The sequence below is a fragment of the Protopterus annectens genome, chromosome 3.part1 (genome assembly GCF_019279795.1).
Source record: "Protopterus annectens isolate FY-2018-M chromosome 3.part1, PAN1.0, whole genome shotgun sequence".
Taxonomy (NCBI): Eukaryota; Metazoa; Chordata; order Ceratodontiformes; family Protopteridae; genus Protopterus; species Protopterus annectens.
In genome coordinates this window covers 1,465,155,850-1,465,173,556 of record NC_056732.1, presented here as the reverse complement: position 1 = coordinate 1,465,173,556, position 17,707 = coordinate 1,465,155,850, and positions in this window count along the sequence as shown.

The window sequence follows — 17,707 nt, the reverse complement described above, 5'->3', positions numbered from 1 at the left end:
TGGTAAAGAGGAGGGGTCCAAGAATGGAACCTTGGGGTATGCCTACTGAGATGGGGAGTAGGGGGGAGAGACTGTTTGCCCTATTGTTTGCTTGCTGATGATAGGAAAGATAACTGTGAAACCAGGTGAGGCCATAGGATGTGAGTTTGTCTAGAAGTAGCTGGTGAGAAACAGTGTCAAAGGCTTTAGACATATCAAAAAATATGGAAGAGACAGCGTGACCTTTGTTTAGGAGATGATTAATGGTGTTTGTGAAAGATATTAGAGCTGTGCTAGTACTATGTTTAGGTCAAAAGCTATGCTAAGTACTAGATAGTAGGTTGTGAGTAAGGAGGTGGTGAAGGAACTGATTGTGGATGCATTTTTCTAAGATTTTTGCGAGGGTAGAGAGGATGGCTATGGGGCAGTAGTTTGTTAGTTCCCTGGCGGGTCCACCTTTGTGGAGGGGAATGATCTGGGATGCTTTTCAGAGAAGAGGGATATATTGTTCTGTAATAGAACAATTGATCAAGATGGATATGGGGTAGGCAGTAGAAGGTGCAGCAATCTTTAGAAATTCATTAGGGAGTTGGTTAGCAGCTAGACAGCAGGGTTTTAGCTTGGTTAGGAGTTGTTTTATGTAGCTAGTTTGAATGGTATGAAAAATGAGGGGGGGGGTTTGTTCTTACCACTTCTAGAGTGGGTCTTCTCCATCTGTCATCATTGGCTGTGTTTGGGGAAGTACAGCTTCTGTGGCATTTTCATCATTCAGAAGCTGCTGGAACTCCTCTTTCCATTTGCCTTTGTTGACCTGTAGACTGGTGAACAGATTGTTGCTGGCATCCCTTATGAATGGTATCTGATGACTGTCATCTTTATCTTTCTGTCTTTGCCTTGAAACCTGAAAGAGTTTTTTGTGCCATCTGCCTTGAAACCTGCAAGAGTTTTTGTGTGCTATCTGCTGAGTTATTTTCCAAAAGCTCAGAATCACAGTACACTAGAAGTCTTGCCACAAAATACTTTAACCAAAAATATTTAACACTTTCATTCTTTCACATCCAAGAACTTCTACAGAATAACAACTATTTAAATGTAAAACGTGTGACGTCACAATTAATTCACAAATCATAGTTAATACTTAAAGACCACACCAAAGATAAACAACCTAAGGAAATAATGCATAAACAAACACAAAAATATAAATGTTACTATTATATAAAATTCTATTATAATTTAATAAATGTTTGACTGAAATACAGTCATTATTTCCTGGGCCATTATCCACCCTTAAAAAGCCTGCCATTTCAGTCCACAAGAAAATTAAATAATATGATTACGGAACATGTGCTTGCCATTAAAAGAAAATATAACACTAATGCTTTGGCTAGACATGCAGTGATATGCACAAATTTTAGAAAATTTCAATTATTAATAGAGAATGTTGAGAATGATAGGTTTGTGAAAGGTTTTAACAAATACTTGGAATACCTAGAGTTGAAATGCCAGATCTGTTTGTGTGGATAATATCCCAGGAATTTATGACTGTATTTCAGTCAAAATTTTATTAAATTGTAATAGTATTTAATGTAATAGTAACATTTAGGTTTTTTATGTGTTTGTTTATGCATTATTATTTCCTTAGGTTTTTCCTTGGTATCATTTTTCTTAATTAAGTATTAATTGTGATTTCTGGATTAATTGTGATGTTATGATTCTTATATTTAAATAGTGCTAGCAAGATTTAGTTTTTATTCTGAAGAATTTCTTGGATGTGTAAGAATGAAAGCGCTCAATAAATATATTGGTGAAAGTATTTTGTGGCAAGACTTCAAGTGTACTGTGATTCTGTGTTTTTTGGAAGTCAATTTATTTGTTTTTAAGTGAGAGATTTTCCAAAAGCTGGTAGTTTCTCTTATACTTTGTTTACTGTCATGACTGCTCTCTTGTCTTCTTTGTTAGCCAATCAGTGTTCCTTTTTAAAACGTTGTAGTCTTTTCTATAACGCACTTTTTCCTGCACTCCTTTCTTTTGATAACTTTTGCATTCAACCACCAGCTTTTTTATGTACCTTATTTCCACATGTGGCTCTGCCACATATCTGTTCTGTAGCCTTCACATATGCTGTTTTGAGGTACTGCCATTCTTCTTCAACTCCTCATTTCCTTTTCTTCCTGATGAACTAGAGTCTCGAGTATCTCCTCACTCAAATCAGCTTTCAGGTCTTCAGCCTACACTCTGTTAAAGTTACAGGTTCATAGATACGTACTATGCTAGCTGCTCTTGTGGGACATTTTAAGCCTAGCCAATTTCCCCAAAGGTGAGAATCAAAGTTCCTTGCATTTGTGAGGCAAACACCTTGACTACCTGTGGCAGTCTTCTTGAAAGTGTCATGCGTGGCTTGTGCCATGTTCCTGAAGAAATCTCCCATCATTGTCTACATCTGGAACACATTGGTCATGGCCTCTCACATCTAGTTTCTCATGTTAGCTGCTGGTGGTGGAACATGGCATTATGGTTCCACTGCAATGATAACACAGGATAGCCTAGGTTCATCTACTGGGGCTGTACCTTCCTCCTCAGAATCTGATTTGTCAGACAGCAGTCTGGCTCATCTGTGTCATTATCTGTTTTAGCATTTTCCAGCCTATGTAAGCTGCAGTGAATATAGCTACTGGACATGTCATCATTAGGTATTAGAATATCAATATACAGTACAATATTGTAATGCAACAGTACTCTCAAAGCTGTCAAAAAATAAACATCACAGTACCCAGTAAACTAATACAGAGGTGTTTGAAGAGCTCAACTTAGGACTGGAAGAGCAACATCCATGCTGATCTAAACCTGATACTCATCAACAGTGAGCACTTATGACATTTGTTTTACACTCAGCTTACAGACCAGTACTTTTCATGAATAATATGATTTATTTATTTATTTAACATTTGTTTACTGGGAAAGTCTGGCTTGGAACAAAGCCAATTTTCAGTGGAGGCCTGCAGAGAAACGCTTCAGATGCATGTTTTTGTAATGTGGGAGGAAACCCACACGGACGCAGGGAGGACATGATGACTCTGCACAGAAGGCACCCCAGCTGACAAACCAGAGAATCTCTTGCTGTGAGCTGACAGTGCAACCACTGCACTGTCCAACATGTATGTATGAATCCCAAATGACTGTTACAATGAAATCATAACTAAACATTGAAGCGAAGTCTCACAAACAAAATGCCTTCTCTGAGCACTGCTTGCAGCTGATTCTGGCAACTAGTGGTTTGTGTCGTGGGCCAGTTGGTTGTGGGTGACTTTAAACTCTTCAAACCTATCCCAGTGTTCTTGCCTTACTAGGAGGAAGTCCACCTGAGTTGCACATTAACCAGTATTGTATTTGATCTTGTGCTGGATACCATCAAACCATTTGTGAGACAGAACTCTAGAGTGGCCTCTCCTTTATTCCTTTTGCCTCAACCATGTAGAACTAGATAGTCCTCATATTCTGTTCCCTTTCCCAGTATAAACATTCCAGTCCCCCAATATGAACACCATCTCATGTTGTCCTGTTTTATATATTAGGTCCTGCAACTGCTGGCTGAATGCTGTGAGGCATAGAGTGAGATTCCAAATACTATCCTATATTTACACTGGATTTTGACTTACATGAGTCTACCACTAATTCCAATGCTACATCCATCACTGTTTTCAGAAGACTCTCCCTCCCCACTATTCTCACACCATTTCCAGTCTTCCTGAGTAGTAGAGTCTGGATATGCCAAGTGGCTTCGCTACACTACCCTTCCACATTGTCTCCTAGATGCATAAGATGTCCAGTGTCCACTTCACTATCATGTTATCCACTTCCAAGCTGCATCCTGCTGGTGTAGCAATCCTTAGTAGAGTTTTGAGGGGGGATATTTTAAACAAATGAGTGGGGTTGCTATGGGGGCTGCCTGTGCCCTTGTTTTAGCCAACATGGTATTATATTGGGTACATGAATATGTTTTCAAATCACCTTATATTTGATTTATTGGTTTGTATTTAAAGTTTTTTGATGATGTCTTTCTAATTTGGAAAGAGGCTATGGAGGAAATGGAGGAATATAGATTCATAGGTAGGTACTAGGCTATTGCTCCAAGGGCCTACATAAGCCTAGCCAACAAGGTTCCCTGGCTTATGCCACCAAAGAAAGTTATTTTCCTGTGTCTCTGTCGAGCAGAGACACAGAAGTGATCCCCGGGGTGTATTTCCTGTTTCCCATCCACTCATCAAGATTTTTCTTGAAGAGTGATAATGAAGAACTTTGCTTGACATAGATGGGTAGCTTGTTCCAGAGTATGGGAGGTCTCTGGGACAGGAATCTATCCCTCCAGCATGTCCTGTTTATTGTGGTGACAAGGTTTAGGTCCCTAGAGCGTGTAGCTCGGAGGGATTGGGATTTCTTTAGGTGTAGCATGTCCAACAGCTCTGGGTTTGACATAGCTTTATATGTTAGGCAGAGATCACCTCGGAGTAGGCGATATGCTATGGAGTAAAGCTGGAGTTTTTTGAGGCGGTCAGTGTAGGGTATTTGTTTGAGGCCAGTAATCCTCTTTGTGAGGTACTTCTGTGGCCTTTCCAGCTTCTGCAGATGTCTTGTGAGGTACATTCCAAAAGGGACATTGTACTCTATAATGGGTCTAATGACTGACAGGTAGAGGGGAACAATGACCTCATTTTTTCCTGGATGAGAACCCTTTTATGATGAGGTGTGCCACATAGAAGGACTTCCTGACTACTGTGGTGATGTGACTATCAAAGGAGAGACTACTGTCCACCTGGGTCCCAAGGTCTCTTATCACGCATTTGATATTAAGTAGATTGCTGCCTATGTGGTAGTTCATGGGTACCGAGTTTTTACCAAAGGGGATGACACTGCGCTTTTTGGCATTGAGCTTGAGGCCATGGCTCTGACACCAGGCATCTGTCTCAGTGAGGCCCTTCTGTAGGATGTCCACATCATTTGGGGACTTGACTATGGCTCCTAGTTTGCAGTCATTTATATCAACCAAACTACCAATTTCTTAAAATTTACAAGTAATGTAAGATGTGATGAAATTCATTCATTTGGATGTCACACTCATTAAGGATTTGTAGAAAGGCAAACTTATATATGTAAAAGTTGTAAGTATGTGGTAAATAGTTTTGAAAAAAATAAATGGAAAGAGGTTTCAAGTAAAAGGTAGCTATGGTTGTTACAGTGAAGGGTTAATGTATGGAATAAAATGTCCCTGTAATAAGTACTATATAGGGGAGAGCAAAATGACTTTTGCTATCAGACTAAGGGATCATATCAGGGACATTAAGAAAGGGAGAGTGGAAAATCCAGTAGCTCAACATTTCTTACGCACACACATAATAGTGACCCAAATGGAATAGGAGCTACGATTTTGGAGCAGGTAAAAAAAAATGAGGGAATTAACATGAATAATATTAAGAGAAGGCTTTGGCAAAAAGAATCAATTTTTATTTTAAAATATGGGACCTTATACTCTGGTGGACTAAACAGGGAACTTTATTGGAAGCATTTGTTGTAAGTAATTAAACAAACAAATGTAATTGAATAATTAAATGTTAATTGTATATATAAGGAATGAATAAGAAATGACAGGTATGCTCTGTAAAGGTGTAACAGCCGAGGTGCTAGAGAGATTTTTGCTGTTCTGTGGTGTACTCATTTCTGAGTTGTTCTGGCAAGTCTTTTTTATATTTGGAGTTTTATTTAAAAAGTTTTCATTATGTGGATCACTGGCGTTTCATTTTGTGGCATTTTTTTATATTTTTCCATACATTGCTGATGGCATAAATTTATATATAGACTTTATAGAAAAGATATTTTTTCTAATTCCTACATACACTATCATAGTGACCACCTGATTCACCAAAAGAAGAATATAGTTAAGGGACAGATGGTCAGGGCAGTCCACATGACATCTGTATGTGATGATTTGGTAATAGAATAGGATCATACTGAGGAGCAGTTTATAGAACAGGAACACCCTGGACCCTTGATAAAAGATTTAGAGAGTGAAGCATTAAAATTTGTTCCCCTTTTGGGCATTAATTCACCAAATGTGTGTTGATTGGATTGATCTGAGTACCCCATATCAAAAGATGAGGTGGTTAGGGCAAAGGTTAAAACCAATTATAACAGGTCATTTATTTTGAAATTCAACAATGATACATTTAATATTCAGAAAATTATTACAAAATGTTGGGACCTGTTTTCTAAAATGCCAGTTGGCTTACCAGTTTTTCCAAATCCCTTTTCTATACCTACAAAAAGGGTTTTAATGTCAAGAATCTCCTTGAAAAAGGGACTTATGGAAAACCATTCATTGTCAATAATAGTTTAAAGGGCGCATATAGATGTAGTGTATACCATCAGTGTGCATATATGGCACATTGTGGGGAATTATCTCTTCTCAGTATTGAAGACCTTTAGGGAAAACAGGTACTTTAAAAGGATCATGTATTTAGCTTTTTGCCAGATATGCTTCCCCTGTTATGTAGGGGAAGGCAGAATGTTCCCTTAAAATAGGATGTATGAGGTCAGAAAAAGACTGAAACTAATGCTCTTTACAGGCATTCAATTATATGTGTTCAGAGCAGATTTTAATTTTGGGTATTGGAACAAGTAGACCCTAATCCCTGTGGGAGGCATTGGGAGACATTTTTAGAATATCGGGAATTGGTTTGGCAGTTGAGACTTGATGCTAATTTCCCACTATTTCTTCATGACCAGATCTCCAGTTTCAAAAATGAAAGCAACAATGTTATAAGATTGATTTAAGGGGTGCAATGATGCTGCCGTGTCTTGCGCTGTTTGTTAGTAGTATGAAATTTATAAAAAAAATGTGTAATGTTGTAATAGTACAATATTATTTTTTTTGATTATTTGAATAACATCAGGGTATTTTTATTGATATTTTTTATTTTTAATTTGCATTTCTGTGATTTATTTTATTTTTGTAAATTTATCAATGGCCAGTTACTTTAAACTACTAAATCGGTGACCTGAATCGAGTGTGTCCACCCATTTCCCCTTCAAGTGCTTGGTTTTCCTGTGTCCCTGCGTCCCTGCGCACCAAGAAATAAGCAACTTGGGAACAAAACAATACTTTGGATGCAGCTCAGAGATACTGTCGATTGCTGTTTATTTACTGATAACAAGTAAACCTACAGGGAAACAGTTTTCCCCTTCAAGTACTTGGTTTTCTTGTGTCCCTGTCCACCAAGAAATAAGCAACTCGGGAACAAAATAATACCTCGGTTACAGCTCAGAGATACTGTCGACTGCTGTTTATTTACTGATAACAAGCAACCCTACAGGGAAACAGTGTATGTGGAAACTTTGTCTTTGTACAACTAAGGGTAACACACACTTGATCAGGTCAACGTTGAGCCCTCCCTGAACTCTCTCTAACTAACCCCCACCCATCACTCTTCCAGCTTCGATCTTTCCTGCTAAATTCTTACAGTATTTGGCTATAAACTATAAAAATAATCAGTGCACAATACTGTACTAGTGAGTGTTACACTTACCCTGCAATCCTTAGCCTGGGGTTTAAGCCCCGCTCCGTTCATTTCACTCACTATGCTCCTCTACCTACCCCACAAATAGCACCCACCCCCACTAGATATACATTTATTCTAAAACTGAAAATCACTCTACTTAGTCCACCAATCAAACCATACCTCCCCAATTTCTTCACATTTCTACCCCACCTACCTTCTAGTAACACACCCTAACCAAATGCAACCACACCACTATCTAACACAGTTCTAATCCTCACCTGCACTATTCTGTCCTACATTACATCCTACCATGGTTCTACAGTTGTAAGCCCCAACTACTTTCACTGCACACTCTCATCAACCCCTCCCCAAACATCCACTGCATAATTTCACTACTCATGCCACAAAGTGTCTCCTCCCAGCACAACTACTCAACTATCAAACTCCCATCTCTTATCAGCACAAACTATCCATAAAATATGACAAGTTTTTAGTGCATATATAAAACATATTCTCAGCACTCTCTCCAAACTTGCTCTCAGTGGAGATGTGCACCACAAACCCTGGCCCCAAACTCAGCAACCTATCCACAAACCCCTCCTCCAATAAACTCCACCACCCTAATCACAAGCAACAGAAAGCCAAATGACCTCCTCATAATGTCTCTTAACATTAGACGCATCTGTAACAAAGTCCAGGACCTCCAAGCCTACATAAACTTGTACAACCCTGACATCTTTATCCTAGCTAAAACCTGGCTCAAACCTCACATCAAAAGTGAGGAAATACTCCCACCTGGATATAACATCCTCCGCAAGGACAGACTATCCAGGAAAGGAGGAGGTGTGGCACTATTGTACAAACACCACCTCAATATCCAAATTCTCACCAATTCCGCTTCCCAATTTGACAAAGAAGAAATCTTTAAGCCACTGTCAAATTAAACCCTAAGAAAAAAATCAACATTATAGGATGCTATTTCCCACCAGCCAAAATATACCTCCCATTGAAAACTTCCTAAACTGGGCAAATCTCTCCCTACCTCGGAAACTGTCATCATCAAGGACATTAACATAAATTGGCTATCCTGCAATAACAGCCACCCAGCCCTCTACCCATATCTCCATGGTTTCTCACAGTTAATACAATTCCCTACCAGGATCAATAAAAACCCTAATAATCACACCATTCTTGATTGGATCTTAGTAAACAGGCTGTCTACCTGACTCCGTCAGTGACCATTCCCCAACTTTCCTACTAAGACATCACATAAATAGTAAACCCGTTATTTACAGACCTGTTCACAACAAACCTAATTTCAACCCCAGCACCTTTACCTCCTCCCTTCAGAAAATTAACTGGGCACCTCTAAAGTACATCCACCTAGATGAATCAGTTCACTTCTTTAACAGAACTTTCCTCAAGATCCTTAACTCCCATGCCCTCCTAAGAAACACCAAACTCAGAACTAAAAGCTCCCCCGGCTGCAAAAAACAACCATGGGCCTTATGAAAACCAGGGATAGAACATGGGAATGCTGGCACAAAACTAAAAACCCCTCAGATAGACAATTCTTCCTTGAACTATGAAACAAGGTTAAAAAGCTAATAAAAGCAGACAAAGCCATTTTCCATCAGACATCCCTAAACTCTTCCCAAAGTAACTCCAAGCAATTCTGGTCCACAATTAACTCTACCTTCTGTCTAGAGAAAGTAAACACCCCCCCTACCAACCACCACTCTCTCCACCCACAGCATAGCTGACTCCTTCAACATACATTTCACAGAAACCGTACTATCCCTAACCAAAAAACACTTCCCTACATCAACTCCCCCCACTGCCAACCCAAATCCACCCCTCCCTGCCTTCTTCCTCTCCACAGTATCAACCTCCTACATAAGAAAACTCCTTACTAAACTAAAACCCACTACACTTGCAGTTGACAACCTGACCGCTGAATACCTAAAAATAGCAGCTAATGTCCTAGCTTATCCAATCTCCATATTAATCAACTGCTCCATATCTGAATCCTGTGTACCCACACTATGGAAAATATCCAACATCATTTTCCTACATAAAGGTGGCCCCTTCACAGACCTCTCCAACTACCACCCCATTGCCATCCTCTCCCCTCTCTCCAAGATACTCAAACAATGCATCAACTCACAGGTCTCCAAATACCTCCTAAACAATAATCTTCTCTCCAATACGCAGCATGGTTTTATGCCACACCACAGCACTACTACTGCACTGCTCTCCTTCACAAACACTATCCTTCAGCACAAAAACAATGGCCTCCTCTCCTCTGCTGTATTTCTGGATATATCTAAGGCCTCTGACATTGTGTCTCATGACCTACTACTGTCTGCTCTCTCCAACCTTTCTTTGTCCACTCCAGCCACAAACTAGTTCCACAGCTACCTACACAGCCACCAGCAATCAGTTGTCTGGGACAACGATATATCTCCTCGCCTCCCTGTGCCCCTCGGGGTTCCCCAAGGCTCCATCCTTGGCCCCCTTCTCTTCTCCCTTTTCAACAACAACCCACACACTGCCACCAATCATGTCTCCCTCAATACAGTATGCCAATGACTCCACCCTCATCTGCTCAGCCCTAACTCTAAATGAACTCCAACAGATCACACAATAATCTTTCTCTCCAGCCCCCTGCTATAAAGCACGCTTTGGCGGGCTTTTCTGGCATTAGAGAACTTGGCATAGCTCCTTGTGGTCCCCTGCAGAGTTCCTAAGCCAGCAGAGAGCAGAAAAAGCAACTTTCTTGATCATAAGTATTTTTTAAACTTCTTAGTTTGCATTTTTCAATCTTTTGAGCTTTTCGACTACTGTTTGTGCCTATATTACTGTTTTATTACCTTATTTTCCTGTTTTTGTGAGCTTAAATTGTTGATTGCACTTGTGGGCTAAAGTATTGCTTAAAAGTAACAAACAGGCTAATACACTCAAGTGTACCAGCCTTTGATAGCAATTTAGTCGAAAACAAAGCATTTACTGCATTTTTTCTGTCTGTTTGCAAAAAAAACAAAAAAAACAAAAAAATACTTCTCCTTTCCTAAACTTTCCTAGCTAGTTGTTGCAGTGATCAGATTTTGCTGATCCCTGGGCTTTGTATTTGGTTTCTGTGTTCCTCCATTTTCTTGTGTGGCCAGAGGTAGTTTCTTTACTCCCCAGTGGGAGTGGGGAGTACTGAGCTGCTTGTTTGTCCTCAGAGGAGTGGTTAGAAGCAGCAACTAGTAATTCGTTGGCCATTTTGGGTCATTTCCTGTTTTTTCCAGCCCCCTGCTATAAAGCACGCTTTGGCAGGCTTTTCTGGCATTAGAGAACTTGGCATCGCTCCTCGTGGTCCCCTGCAGAGTTCCTAAGCCAGCAGAGAGCAGAAAAAGCAACTTTCTTGATCATAAGTATTTGCATTTTTCGATCTTTTGAGCTTTTCGACTACTGTTTGTGCCTATATTACTGTTTTATTACCTTATTTTCCTGTTTTTGTGAGCTTAAATTGTTGAGTGCACTTGTGGGCTAAAGTATTGCTTAAAAGTAACAAACAGGCTAATACACTCAAGTGTACCAGCCTTTGATAGCAATTTAGTCGAAAACAAAGCATTTGCTGCATTTTTTTTCTGTCTGTTTGCAAAAAAAAAAACAAAAAAACAAAAAAAATACTTCTCCTTTCCTAAACTTTCCTAGCTAGTCATTGCAGTGATCAGATTTTGCTGATCCCTGGGCTTTGTATTTGGTTTCTGTGTTCCTCCATTTTCTTGTGTGGCCAGAAGTAGTTTCTTTACTCACCAGTGGGAGTGGGGAGTACTGAGCTGCTTGTTTGTCCTCAGAGGAGTGGTTAGAAGCAGCAACTAGTAATTCGTTGGCCATTTTGGGTCATTTCCTGTTTTTTCCAGCCCCCTGCTATAAAGCACGCTTTGGCGGGCTTTTCTGGCATTAGAGAACTTGGCATAGCTCCTCGTGGTCCCCTGCAGAGTTCCTAAGCCAGCAGAGAGCAGAAAAAGCTACTTTCTTGATCATAAGTATTTTTTAAACTTCTTAGTTTGCATTTTTCGATCTTTTGAGCTTTTCGACTACTGTTTGTGCCTATATTACTGTTTTATTACCTTATTTTCCTGTTTTTGTGAGCTTAAATTGTTGAGTGCACTTGTGGGCTAAAGTATTGCTTAAAAGTAACAAACAGGCTAATACACTCAAGTGTACCAGCCTTTGATAGCAATTTAGTCGAAAACAAAGCATTTACTGCATTTTTTCTGTCTGTTTGCAAAAACAAAAAACACAAAAAATACTTCTCCTTTCCTAAACTTTCCTAGCTAGTTGTTCCAGTGATCAGATTTTGCTGATCCCTGGGCTTTGTATTTGGTTTCTGTGTTCCTCCATTTTCTTGTGTAGCCAGAGGTAGTTTCTTTACTCACCAGTGGGAGTGGGGAGTACTGAGCTGCTTGTTTGTCCTCAGAGGAGTGGTTAGAAGCAGCAACTAGTAATTCGTTGGCCATTTTGGGTAATTTCCTGTTTTTTCCAGCCCCCTGCTATAAAGCACGCGTTTGCTACCGTTGCACACTAGGGCAGCGCTGGTTAATCAGATTTAAACTATTAGGGCTACCTAAAGTCCACTCTTCAAATTTTCCCTTAAAACTACCTTCCTCAAAGTATACTACTGTTCTATTTAGTGTATCCTACAACTATAAATTATCTCTACTTGACTCCCAAGTAGACTATTCTCTATATGTATAGCCAAGCACTTGCTCCTACAGTACTTATCACCTCGATACAGCACTCTTGTTATAGAAAGTACCCCAAAAAAGCAAACCCCGTTTCTCGGTCACCCACATCCCCCAAAACCTTTTCTTTAAGTTTTTCTGTCTATTCCCTCTAGCATGTCGTGGGATCAGTTGCTAATGTCCTCTCCTGCTCAGCTGGTGAACCTGGGAATATTGAGGCAATGTTACAATTGCCTCATGTACACAGACAATCCTCTCCTCCTCCCACAAAATACAAATACATGTGAGAGATGCAACTATACGGCCAAACTGGAGGCTGAGCTCTCTCAACATAGGACTGGCAAGACCAGACAGGAGGAGAAGGTAACCACACACACTATAGACCCAGTCTCACATAATACCATCACATCCTCAAATCATACACATAAACACACAAAGACATACTCGGAGGCTCTGATCAAAAATCTACCAAAACAGCAGAGGCCACCAAAGCAGACACCCAAACAACTACCACCTCAGAACACAACACCTGCAACACATAGACCACACAGTCAGAGTGTCAAGCAGTCACAGCCCTTAAGGCCAAACACAATGCCAGACACACTAGTCATTGGTGACTCCATAGTCAGACACACTGACGTCCCGCTCACTAGACTGAGTAAGGAGAAGGTCACAATAAGCTGCCTGTTGGGTGCTAGAATCCGCCACATAACGCATGCACTCAGGTCTCTCAACAGCAGGTACAAGTACGACTCAATCATTGTCCACGCTGGTATTAACGACCTGAGACGTACCTCCTTGGACTACATGAAAAGGGACATAGAGGAGCTCTCTGATTATGTAGCCCAAGCAGGTATGACCCTGACCTTGAGCAGTATCCTACCTTCACCAAGAATGATGCCACAATACAGAGACAAGATGATCAGCTTTAACAATTGGCTTAAACTCTGGTGTCATTCAAAGGGGATCCAATGTCTGTCTGCCTGGGATGACATGCTGGACAAGCCACGCTGCTTCGCAAGGGACGGCTTGCACTTGTCACCCCTGGGATTCCGGATTTTGGCAAAGGCTCTTGCCGCCCCATAGTGCCTTTTTTAGGCAAGGCTCAAATTCTAAACCTACCACCCTAGAACACAACAAAGAAAAAAAACTAAGGGTAATGCTGCTCAATGCCAGAAATCTCAACCTCAAGATGCACGCACTCGAGGCCCTTCTCAGTATGGAGAACATCGATGTCTGTGCTGTGACAGAAACCTGGTTCAAGGCTCCTGAGAGCACCCCAGCACTATCAGGTTTTACCTCATATCATGCATTCCGGCCCCAAAACCCGGACAATACCAAGAAAGGAGGAGGGGTATCCATATTCATCAAGGACACCCACACCTCAAGATTGGTGGCAACACACGATGCATCAGAAACCATCCAGGTACAATTAACCATAGGCAAGACTGCTCTGCAATTTGTAGCATGTTACAGGCCACCCTCGCAAACTCAGGAACCTCATATGGCCTTCCTGAAAACACTGGAGGGGATAAATGTATCTCTGAACACCATCATACTAGGTGACTTCAACTACCCTAATATAGACTGGGAACACTACTCAAGCCCAAACACCCTAGCCCAAAAGTTCCTGGAATTCATAAACTCAAATGCCATGGAACAACTAGTCACCATCCCCACAAGAGGAGAAAACATACTTGATCTCATCATCACGAACATGGGAGCACAATGTTCAACGCCAGAAGTATACCCCTCACTGGTGAGATCAGATCACAAACTAATCTCGCTGGAGGTCCTCATCCCGCCCCCACCGAAATGAAAAGACCACAGTAAAGAACTTCTCGAAGCCGACTTCACACTTCTAAAGACTAGTGTGGTCTCCTTTAAGGCCCCGAGCGGTAAACATTACTCAAACCGCTGAATCACTTACAAATGCCTTCTACCAGCACCTGCAGGGCTGCATGGATCAGGCAATCCCAAGCAAAACAAAGACTCTTTGTACCAAAGGCAAGTGTCCAGTCTGGTGGACCCCAGCCATAAACAAACTCTACAACAAAGGAGAAAGCTACTACAAGTTAGAGCAAAATCCTTAAAAGGTAAGACACCGCTGATCACTATAAGTAAAAAGCTAAGAGCTCTCATAAAAACATCCAAAGCTAATTTTGAGAAAAAAAATAGCTAAGGACTCTAAAGACAACCATAAGGCATTCTTTAGCTATGTCAGAAACCTAGGAGGAAACTCCCAGATATGCTCAGAATTAGTTCAAAATGATGTGAAGATTACTGATCCTACAGACATTGCCAACATACTGGCTCACAGGTTCAGTGCAAACTTCTCCCGCCCTCCATCCCTAAAGGAGAGATATCTATACCAAATGATTGTAGCCCCCCAAACATCTCTAACGCCCATGTGAGAACTGCTCTCTCCAAGGCAAAGAACACAGCATCCATGGGACCTGATGGTGTCCCCGGCTGTGTGCTCCATGAACTCAACGAGGAATTAAACCCACAGTTAGGACAGCTGTTTAATCTTAGTCTCACCTCCGGATACGTACCCAGGAGTGGCGCAGCGACTGTGGTCCCACTCCACAAAGGCGGTGCCTCCACTGACCCTGGAAATTACCATCCCATTAGCTTGACAAGCCTTATCTGCAAAGCCATGGAGAGGATCATAATGGATCTCATAAATAAAGACATAGGGAATTTGCAGACCTTGGATCCAACCCAGTTTGGCTTTGTCAAAGGCAGATCATGCCTTTTAAACTTGGTTGACTTTTGAAACAGTCACCAGGGCCATTGGCGTGGGTAAGGCAGTCCATACAGCCTACCTAGACCTGGCGAAGGCTTTCGATACAATACCCCACTCGGGTATCATTGAAAAACTCATCAACTTAAATGTAAACCCATACATTACAAGATGGGTTGCAAACTGGCTGAGTGACAGAACCCACAGGGTCAGAGTTGCTGGCGCCATGTCAGACTCAAAGCCTGTCACAAGTGGTGTCCCACAGGGCTCAGTCCTGGGCCCACTCTTGTTTGGCATCTACTTTTCTGAAGTACAAGCAACCACAGGAGGGTTATGGCTGACAAAGTTTGCAGATGACTGCAAACTGGGCGCCGTAGTTGAAAACACATCCGACACAGATATCCTTCAGAAGGGTCTCACAGAAATGGATAACTGGTGCCAGAGCCATGGCCTAAAGTTAAATGCCAAGAAATGCATAGTCATACCCTTCAGGAAAAATAAGGTTACCCCTAGCTACCATATAGGTGGCAATTCCCTGATCACAGAAGAAGTTATCAGGGACCTGGGAACCCAGGTTGACAGTAGCCTTTCATTCGACACTCATATTGCTAAAGTAGTTAGGAAGACCTTCTACATTGCCCACCTTATCATGAAGGGATTCACATCTAGATCAAGGGAAGTCATAGTCTCCCTATACTCATCACTCATCAGACCAATGATCGAGTACAATGCCCCATTCGGAATGTATCTGACCCGACACTTGCAGCAGCTGGAGAGGCCACAAAGTTCCTCACCAAAAGGATAAAGGGTCTCAAAAATCTGTCTTATGCTGCCCGACTGAAAGAACTCCAGCTATATTCAGTTGCTTACCGCTTGCTCAGAGGTGACCTATGCCTGACATACAAGGCCATGTCAAACCCAGAGTTGATGAACATGCTTCATCTCAAAAAATCTAGATCCCTCAGAGCCACAAGGGCGGGGGACTTAAACCTCGACACGGTTATTAATAGGACGTGCTGGAGGGATAGATTCATCACCCAAAGACTCCCTATGCTATGGAACAAAATCCCGGTTTATGTGAGGCAGAGCACCTCGCTGGCCTTGTTCAAGAGGAATCTTGACCAATGGATGGGAGACCGCAGATACACCCCAGGGGTTACCTCAGTGTCACTGCTCGACAGAGGCACAGTAAAATAATGGGCATAGTTTCTCCAAACTAAAGGGGTGGCGTAAGCCACAAAACTATGGGCTAGGCTTATAAATGCCCTCGGGCAGATAGCCTAGTATGAACCTATGAACCTATGAGGCTATCTAATGCTCAGCTCCTCCTCAATCCAAACAAGACCAAACTCCTCATATTGCAACCCACCAGTTCCACCACAAACACCCCCCACTTCAATATCCAGGCCAAGGATAATACCTCCATTTCACCAACAGCCCACACCAAACTACTTGGTGTACAGATTGACAACATTCTCAAAGTTGATGCCCCCATATCACTAACAGTAAAAAAGTTCACCACAAACTGGGTGCCCTGTACAGAAAATGCCAATACCTCACCAAACCAGCTAGAATTGCTATTGCCAATTCCCAACTAATATCCACCCTACTCTATGCATCAGCCATACTTACAACTGTTAAGACAGTCAGACGTAAACAAACTCGAAGCCTGCTACAGTAAAATTGCAAAAGTTGACACCTGTGCCACCTACCGCAGCCACCATTGTGTCTCCCTGAGAGATAAGACTGGCTCAAGCTCCCTCACTTCCTACACCTAACTCAACTCACCTTTGGTCACAAACTTGTACACCACCCTCTCAGAATCCCATCCCTTCATACACTTCTCCAACCCCACCACTCTTCCAGACCCCTACACTCCCGCAAAAAAAATCTGCTCCAGGTCACCAAAGCCAAAACTCAGCAGGTGAAGTACTGTTCTCCTGTGCTATATCCAAGCTCTGGAACAGCCTTCCAATTAACATAACTACCCTCACTAGCGATCTTTTCAAGACTGCTCCTAAATCACACCTAAATACTCACTAGCTCTGTCCTTTCCTAAACCCTGACTAAATCCAGGATTTACTAATCTTTTTCTATTATTCTCCTTAACTGTAGCTGTTAGACAAATTGTATTACTAGGCATTTGCCTATTTTTTATCTGTGATTGTAAGTGTGCTCTACTTAAACTTTAACAAATATGCTTTTGTATTTAGTCATGTCATCATCATCAGTTCTGTAAAATTACCTTGACTACATTGTATACCATTTATCATGTCATTTTATTCTGTGGAGCTTTTCTTCCTGGGCTTCCTCTGAAAAAGGACCTATGTCCAGTTGGACTTTCCCGATAAACAAATGTAAATAAATAAATAAATAAATAAATAAATAAAATTCTTTTGGAAGGAATGCAGTAGGAAGTGATGCAATATCCAGTGTTTGATGAACTGTTTAAAATTTTGTTATAATTTCCCCTTTTAGAAATGTATTTATTATTCTGATGAAGTCTTAACTTTTAGATGAAAGCACTTAATAATTTGAATACATTCTGGCTTATTTTGCAATCTTCAAAATGTTTTGTGGCAGTCTTGGGGTGCCATTAAAGAGGCATTTTTTCTTGGTTATCACTTTTGGTTTGTACTTTTGTTTGCCAACTTTTTATTGTTTAGCAATCCTTAGTTCATGTTTGGCATGTTGAT